Here is an 8,710-nt window from a genome sequence, read left to right as displayed (position 1 = left end):
TAAATAACCACGATTCTCAAAGGCTAGACTAATCCCTTGCTATAATCTCATAGGAGGGGAAAAGACCATTTTACCCCTCCGATGCTCCAAATGTCCAATTGTTGACCAAACCCTAAAAGTAAACTGATGGGATTAAAAACAACTTTTAATCTATGAAGATCGATTAGATCTTGAACAAGTATATGAATATGAAACAGCAAGAACACAATATTAAAACAAAACAGAACGCAATATTAAGAACAAATCAGCTTGAATCAATCGTGTCGAATGATTAAATAAAATCCTTAGAAGAGCTCGATTAAGAACATCAACTGTAAAGGATTAGAAGATTACAAGAACGATTACTGGAAAATATTGTACTCTTGATCAATCGCTATTTCGATAATCTCTAGAATCTTTTCCTAATATGCATGCAAGCATTAACTTAAATACTATACATAAAAGGCTCTCGGTTGGACAGGCCCAAACCGGAGAATAAAAGGCTAATCTAACGAGCCCAAAAGACGCAACATCAAAACTCTTTTCAGCCCAACAATCTCCCCCTTTGCGTCAATTTGGAGCGAGACCTTCACTTCCTACTTGGGCCGGCGGCTGAAGCTGGTACCTTCTTCTTCACGGTACTAAACAGACACTTGGTTATGGAAAGGATGGTCTGTCTAAACCGGATGTACCAATTGATCATATCATTGAAGTACTTGATATCATCAGCCGAATTGTCTTTACACTGCTTGATGATGAATAAGATGTGCTCCAAGCAAGTTGTAGTGTAAAGATGTTTGTCAGCTAAAGCGAAAAGACATTTCTGTCCTTCGGCTCTAGTGAACATCACAGAGTTTCGCCTCGAATCTATCTTGCCCATTTGCATTTGATTCAGATCACTGGCCGATCCCACAGGCTTGACTTTCGGTTTCTTCTTAAAAACTGTGGCAACCTCCTGATCCATTAGGGCCACCTCCATGATATAGCATGCCAGCATCCTTTTGACATGGTCTAAGATGGGACCATATTCGGCTTCGTTTGTCAGCAGGATATTGTACAAGACTATCCAATCATGAGGGTTCAGATTGGGCAGATCCGCCAGAGAGATCATGTGAGCAGTTCTTGCAGATCCTCGGATAAGCTTGAACTTGACGTTTGTGAATCTCCCCACGGCAAAAGGCTTCATCACCCGAACATTGACAATCTTCTGGGCGCTCCATGTAAGGTATTGAGGGCGAGCGGCCTCCAGGTAGAAGTCAATGAGCTCCCTGTCAAGCTCATCGTTCGGATGCGGGACTTCAAAAATATTAGAGAAGGCGTGGAAGATGAACGCCTTTCGAGTTAGTGGCATATCGAACTGCGAATCGATGGTGTTGTTGCAGTCGAACGATATCACCGGCTCAAGCCATAGTATGCTTGGAGTCTCTATGGCCTCTTTTATCAAACGATCCCTGGTCCAGGCAGGGAAGAGCAACTTTTGGCTCTCAAGGAGATCGTGGGCTTCTTTTTGCTTTCGTTCGGCTTCTTCAGCCTCACGCGCCACACGACTGGCATCACCTTCAGCCTTGCGACTGTTTTTCCGTTTCAACAAGTCGGCAATGGTCTCCTTGTCTTCATCTTCATCTTCATCTTCATCTCCTCCCTCTGCTATGTTTTTGCCCTTGTTCTTCACACCCGAACCCGAGGCATGACCAGTTGGGGGTGGTTCGGTTGTGTGAGTAGCTTCAGAGGAAGGAGGTGGTTTCGATCCTTTCTTCTCATCTCCCCCTTGTTTCGGAATGGACACGAAACTCGGAAGGCGTTCAATTTTGCTTAAGAGGGCCATGGCCGGGGAGAGCTTTTCAGCGAGGGAGCGCCTCACCGAATGATTAAGGATGGGGTCGTGTGCTTCCAGGATGTTGGATAGAGCGGCGTAGACATCCGAAACACACGTCTTTATGACTTCCCTCTCGGATCGAAGAGCTTCCAATTGTTCTTGAGAGTTAGAAAGCTGCATGCTCTTGACCTTTAGGGCAGTTGTTTTACTCGCCAGAACGTCCATCAGAGAGTTCTCTGCCGCAAGATCCTCTTGTAGTTTTGCCAGACGGGCATCGATGGAGGCACGGAGTGCCGAGTTGTCGTCGCTGATATTTTGTCGGAGGGTAGCGAACGAAGTCAACTCCGTCGAGACGAACTTGGCCAATTGCTGAACAATCGGTTCCAGAGTTGTCTTTGTGACATTGGCGCTTTCCTGCAGAGACTTCAACAGGTCAGAAGCGTCGGAGAATAGTTTATCGACTTTTTCGGTCGCAGCCTCACAGGCTCGGGTGGAGGCGTCTATCGCAGCAGTAGCTGAGGCCACTGAGTCATGTTGAGCCCTGGAGAAGGCATCAACTATCTTCTGAAGGGCAGCTTCAGATAAGGATGACTGCTGGTTGGAAGAGGAGGCGAGAAGTTGATCAACCTTCTCGTGAAGCTCGCGGAGATGCTTCTTTGTCACTGGAGCATCAGCCGCCTCGTCACTCTGAACTTGAAACGGACTATAGTAGACCGAATCAAAGTTCATGTGATCACCACCAAGGTATTGATCATCGCCATCGGAGGCGTCTTCTGGAGATTGAGGTGGTGGTGAAGCTGGGGGTGTTGTGGGTTTGGTTGGTTCAGGTTGAGTGGGTGGGGGGTTAGTTTCGGGTGGTGGTGGTGTATGGGTTTCGGTTTGTGGAGGTTCGGTTATGGGAGGGGTTTTGGTTACAGGTGGTGTTTCGGTTGAGGTGGTGAATATGGGTGGGGGAATAGGGAATGAGGTTGGTGGTATAGTAGGGTTTATGGTGGGAATGGAAATAGGTATTGTGGGTGGAGGGGAAGGAACTGGGGATTGGTGAAGTTCCATCTCCGGGGTTGGGGACCGAGGGGGTGTGTTGCCTCGTTGTGGAGATTCGTCTCCTTGTGAGCCCTCAGAGTCCGAACTCCCACCTTCGGATTCGCTTGAAGAGGAGGGTATGAGGAACTTTCGTTTCGGTTGGGTCTTCCTCCTTTTCGGTTGTGGGGATGAAGCAGGTTTCTGTTGTTTACGCTTCTTTGGAGAAGGTCCCTTTGGAGCTTTGGACACTTGCTTTCCCTTGTCACCCTTTTTGCCCCTGGCCACCGGTTTGTCGGCATCATGAATTGATCGCAGCATGTCCGGTGTCAGTTCCCTCGGACCAGTTTGGCGAAACTCCTTAATCGTTCTGATCAATATGCTATCTGCTGGCACATCAGCATACATCGACTCCGGGATAGAGCCAATGAAGGAGAATTTCGATGCATCGGATACGATGATCTTCTTGGTATGAAAGGTACCAATAGAAGACATCGGTGCACCGTCGGCTATGGGAACGTTAAACTTGTCCATAGCCCATCTGGTGATCAAGATCCAGAACCGGGCCAGCGACACCTCGGAGTGTCGGGAAGAGGAAGAGAGGCTCTGAATCAGTTGTTGCCAAAGGACAAATCCATAGTCCAGATTGATCCCGTTGTACACCCCATACATAATTGTCAGGAAAAGACGACTGGCCCCGTTCGATCCTGAGCTTCTTTTTGACAGTCCCTTGAAGAGAACTGTAAATAACCCATTCCACTGGGGTGGTAGGCAGGACTTCTTGAATCTTGCGACGGAGGTAAGAACTTCCGTGTAGCCCATGTTGTAGAACATGTTGTAGAGCATACCAACCGGAATCGTCTCCGGGTGAACACGCGATGGGTCAGCAGCAAACCCAAGCATGGTGCAGAAGCGGGGACGAGAAATCGACGTCTTGTGTTCCGCCACTTCGAAAAAGACCCTGTCGACGGCCTTGTCGTAGTAAGCCGTTGCGTAGACCTGAGATAAGGCCACCATTGGCACCGTTTCAATCCGTGACAGTGCAGGAGCAAGCTGGGAGTATTTGAGACACTCGATGACCGGCGACATATAAGAATCATATGTCAGTGGGTTGAGATCAATCACGAGGCATTGCTGAGGACGGATTGGAAGAATCTAAGAAGTAGCATGGACGGAAGAGGATTCAGCCATTGTTGCAGGTTTGGAGAAGAAGATAACCGGGAGAGAGTTTGGAAGTATTTTTGCTTTGGAAATTATGGGGCAGTAAAGAGGTAAAAGGTGGTGTTGATGGGTTTTTATAGTAGGTGATAGGAGAGAGAAAAATCGTTTCAAATCTCTTATGGAAATACGAAACGGGTTTTTTGGAGTGACTGATTGGTGACAGTTGGGACGTGCGATGATCACGTAGGAGAGAGAGTGTCAGTTTCCTAGGATCACGCCGCCCGGTAAGCGCCGATTTAGAGAAAGAAATCGTTTCCATTTCCACACACGCCTGTAACTTCAGAGATATGACACTTCGACATTGTACACGCGTCCTCAAGTGTCAGAAAAAGCGCGGCCGTTTCAAATTCACGCGCCCTCCTTTTTACCGTCGTTTGAATTTCTATCCTTTTAACTCCCGCCGAGTCAGCAACTTTTTGTCTTTTCCCCTTTTTAATCAGCTGTTTCCAATTAATGATCCACGTGGCTTATTTTTGACCACAACTTCATTTGTAACCATCCAGTAAATATCCAGCCTGTAAAATAATTAGTAACGGAATTTTTGAAAATCTTGGATTTTCGTGCAAAGAGTGTAAAAAAAAAGATAAAGAAGTAAAGCAACTCTTTTTAGGATAATCTGTGATGTCCATAAGGACACGAAACTGATGATCCCGGGCACGAATCTCTTCCTTCAAGGTCCAGAAGAACCTCAAAGTGTTAGTGTGGAATCCCGTTGAATTACGATCAAACATTTATTAAGAAATGTTGAAAGGCTTCTTTTAATTAGGCTAATTAATGGTGGTTTCGCTTTGATTCAACAATGCAATTCTTGATATAAGAACGAATGTGAACAAAGTACTTGTGAGACCGGTGTAGTCTGTTGAACAAGTAGGGTTGAGTTGATTTTGTAGTGGCTTGGATTAATATGAAATCTCAGATAAAAATTTAAAACTGGATCCCTAGGGAAGAAATGTCATGGTGTGTAACAATTTCATTGGAACCACGCAAAAAGAAAAGAAATTGAGATTTCATGAAGGTACATTCGTCAATCCATTGGTGAATACTTGATCAAGTTAATTGGTCACCGTCAATTCGTTGGTGTTGAATTTTGGGTTTCACTCAGCTCGTAGTGGCACGAAGCTAGGATCATAAACACAGATGTTGTGTAACCATAAACCTCAGTGGTAGTTTCTGAGAGTCTCAAGGGTTACAGTGATGAAACGAATGTAATGGAGAAGTGTAATGGAGATGGTGAAAGAAGACATAGTACCTCTGCTGCGAACAAAAGGACCAAGCAGGAGACTCTGAACTCATGTGAGAAAAGAGTGAGGTAGCTCTCGATTAGAATAAATGAGTTAGCCTTATTGGGAAGACAATGTTTGTGTATACCAGGTCATGAAGGCTATTATTCAAAATCTTATGAGGCTTGGGACACATACAGCAGCATGCTTCTAGGGACACTTAAGTAAGGCATCGAATATATTCCCATAAACAAATTAGCACACAATAAAAAAAATTTTGGATCTTTGATATTATTAGAAAAAAAATATTTTTGGATTTGTGATAGATAATAAAAATAAAAGAGTGAAAAGAAAAAAATACGAAAAGAAAAAAAAAACTTTGGTGAAAAAGAAAAACCGAACCCGAACGTTCGGTTGGAATTGGTTGTAGAAAATTTTGGGAAACCGAACCCGAACGTTCGGTTGGTTTCGGTTGCACAAAATTTTGAAAAACCGAACCTGAACCTTCGGTTGGTTTCGGTTCAGGAAAATTTTGAAAAACCGAACCCGAACCTTCGGTTGGTTTCGGTTCAGGAAAATTTTGAAAAACCGAACCCGAACCTTCGGTTGGTTTCGGTTCTTGAAAATTTTGAAAAACCGAACCCGAACCTTCTGGAGGTTTCGGTTTTGGAAAATTTTTAAGAAACCAAGGAGTTTAGATATGGAATATGAGAAAAACTTTTTACATAAAGAAAAACAAATTTTGCACAAGAAATATACAACATAGAAAAACTACCTTTGAAGTAATGAGCGAGTGAAATGGTTGAACCGAACCCGAACGTTCGGTTGGTTTCGCTTCTTACGTTTGAGATTGAGAGGTAGTGTGAGGTACTGACTCTGATTCCATCATTCCTAGCCCTTGCAATATTTTATTGAACGATGCTTCTGGAAGAGCTTTGGTAAAGACGTCAGCCAGTTGATCAGTGGTTCTTACGAAGTGAACTTCGACATTTCCATCTTCCACATGATCTTTGATGAAGTGATACCTCAGTGCTATGTGTTTGGTTTTAGAGTGTTGCACCGGGTTATGAAAGATCCTAATTGCACTTTCAGAGTCACAATATAGAGGGATCTTCTTCATATTGAGTCCATAGTCTCGAAGTTGACTCTGGATCCAAATCACTTGTGATGTGAAGGATGCAGCGGCAATGTATTCCGCTTCAGCAGTAGACAGCGACACACATGTTTGTTTCTTGGATTGCCAGCTGACCAACTTCCCATCAAGAAATTGATAGCCACCAGTTGTGCTGTTGCGGTCGAGTCCACATCCTCCAAGGTCAGCATCAGAATAGGCTTGAACGAAGAAGCCTGAATTGGATGGATACCATAGACCTAAGGAGGCGGTTCGCTTGAGATAGCGTAGGATGTTCTTTACTGCCAGCATGTGAGGTTCGCATGGGTTAGCCTGAAATCGAGCACAATAACACACAGAAAACATGATATCAGGCCTGCTAGCAGTTAGATACATCAGTGAGCCTATCATTTGACGATAGAGCGTGATGTCGACAGCCGGTTTGTCTAGAGAAGGGGTAAGCTTGGTGACGAATGCCATTGGGACTTTGACTTTTGAGTCTCCCATCATGCCAAACTTTGCTAAGAGAGTCTTCGTGTAAGCTTCCTGATTGATAAAGATGCCTTCGGGTCCCTGTCTTATATTTAAACCAAGGAAAAAATTAATAGGACCCATTGAGCTCATTTCAAACTTAGTCTCCATCAACTTTCTGAATTCAGCTGTTAAGCTGGGATTCGTAGAGCCAAAGATGATGTCATCGACATAAATTTGAACTATCATAAGGTGGTTACCTTCCTTTTTGCGAAAGAAGGTTGGGTCAACCGAACCTTGTTTGAATTTGGACATCTTTAAAAATTTTGTAAGCGTTTCATACCAGGCCCTCGGAGCTTGGTTGAGGCCGTACACAGCTTTATCCAGAATATAGCAATGATTTGGATACTTTTCGTTCACGAACCCAGGAGGTTGCTCCACATACACAGTTTCTTCAAGTTCTCCATTGAGAAATGCACACTTGACGTCCATTTGGAAAACCTCAAGGTTTTTGTGAGCAGCATAGGCCAGAAATATTCTAACCGATTCTAGCCTAGCTACTGGAGCGAACGTCTCTTCGTAATCTATCCCTTCCTCCTGACAGTATCCCTTGACAACTAGACGAGCCTTGTTCCTTATGACATTACCTTCCTTGTCCATTTTGTTTCTAAAGACCCATTTAAGACCAACAACCAAAGCATCTGGAGGAGTTGGAATGAGACGCCAGACTTTGTTCCTTTCAAACTCGTTCAGTTCGTCTTGCATTGCTTGAACCCAATCAGAGTGATCGAGGGCAGTGTTCACTGTCTTCGGTTCAACTTTTGATACAAATGAGTTAAACATACAAAACTCAACCTTTGAGAATAAGGATGTCTGTTTTGCCTTTAGTTGAGATCGGGTCAGAACCTTTTCAGATACATCACCAACTACTTGAGAGATGGGATGATCTCTGGTCCATTTTGTAAGAGGAGGGTAATTCGGATCGAAGGTTGGATCTAGTTCAGCGTTGATCATCTCTTCTGGCTCAGATTGACTATCAAAATCAAGCATCATATCATCATGCTCCCCCTCAATTGATGAATCTTGAGAAACATGAGGTTCAGGGGTTTCTTGCGGTGCTGGACTTTCAGGCATTGAAGCACCTTCGTTTGGAGGGGCACCTTCGGTTGGAGATGTACCTTCGGTTGGTGAAGGACCTTCGGGTGAAGTGGCAGAGCTTTGCTCCCCCTGGACTTGTGAGCTTAGCTCCCCCTCGTCATGAGAACTTGGCTCCCCCTCGACAGAAGCAGTGTTGGTTGGAGATTCATCAGTGAGCGATTCTCCTTCATGCATTCTTTTCGCAGCATCTTCGACAATTTGTTTCATATGATCAATTTTGTTGTCAGCTGCACCTGCTTCTGAGAGAGAAGCTTTTTCCGGTTCATTAAAGAGTTCCAGAAATTTCTCATACAAATTGGCGATTGAGACTGTGACTTGGCCAGTTTGAGGAAATATTTCCCCGGCAGTGTCATCTATGGCCTGTAGCTTCTTGACGTAGTTGTCGTCGAAGGTCACATAGTATGTCTCTTCAATCCTTCTTGATCGTTTGTTTAGGACCCTGTACGCCTTGGATGTGAGAGAGTAACCCAGAAAGATTCCCTCGTCGGCTTTGACATCAAACTTGTTGCAGTGTTCTTTAGAGTTAAAGATGAAACACCTTGAGCCAAAAACGTGGAAAAATTTCACATTGGGCTTTCTGTTGTTTAATATCTCATATGGTGTGAGCGTGAATCGCTTGTTGAGATAGGACCTGTTTTGTGTATAACAAGCAGCAGAAATAGCGTCAGCCCAAAAATAAAGAGGTAAGGAAGCGAAACTTAACATAGTTCGGGC

Source organism: Lactuca serriola, chromosome 4 (genome assembly GCF_051521515.1).
Source record: "Lactuca serriola cultivar US96UC23 chromosome 4, Lser_US96UC23_V15, whole genome shotgun sequence".
Classification (NCBI taxonomy): Eukaryota; Viridiplantae; Streptophyta; class Magnoliopsida; order Asterales; family Asteraceae; genus Lactuca; species Lactuca serriola.
The sequence above is the reverse complement of the archived record's forward strand: the minus strand, read 5'-3'. Positions refer to the sequence as shown.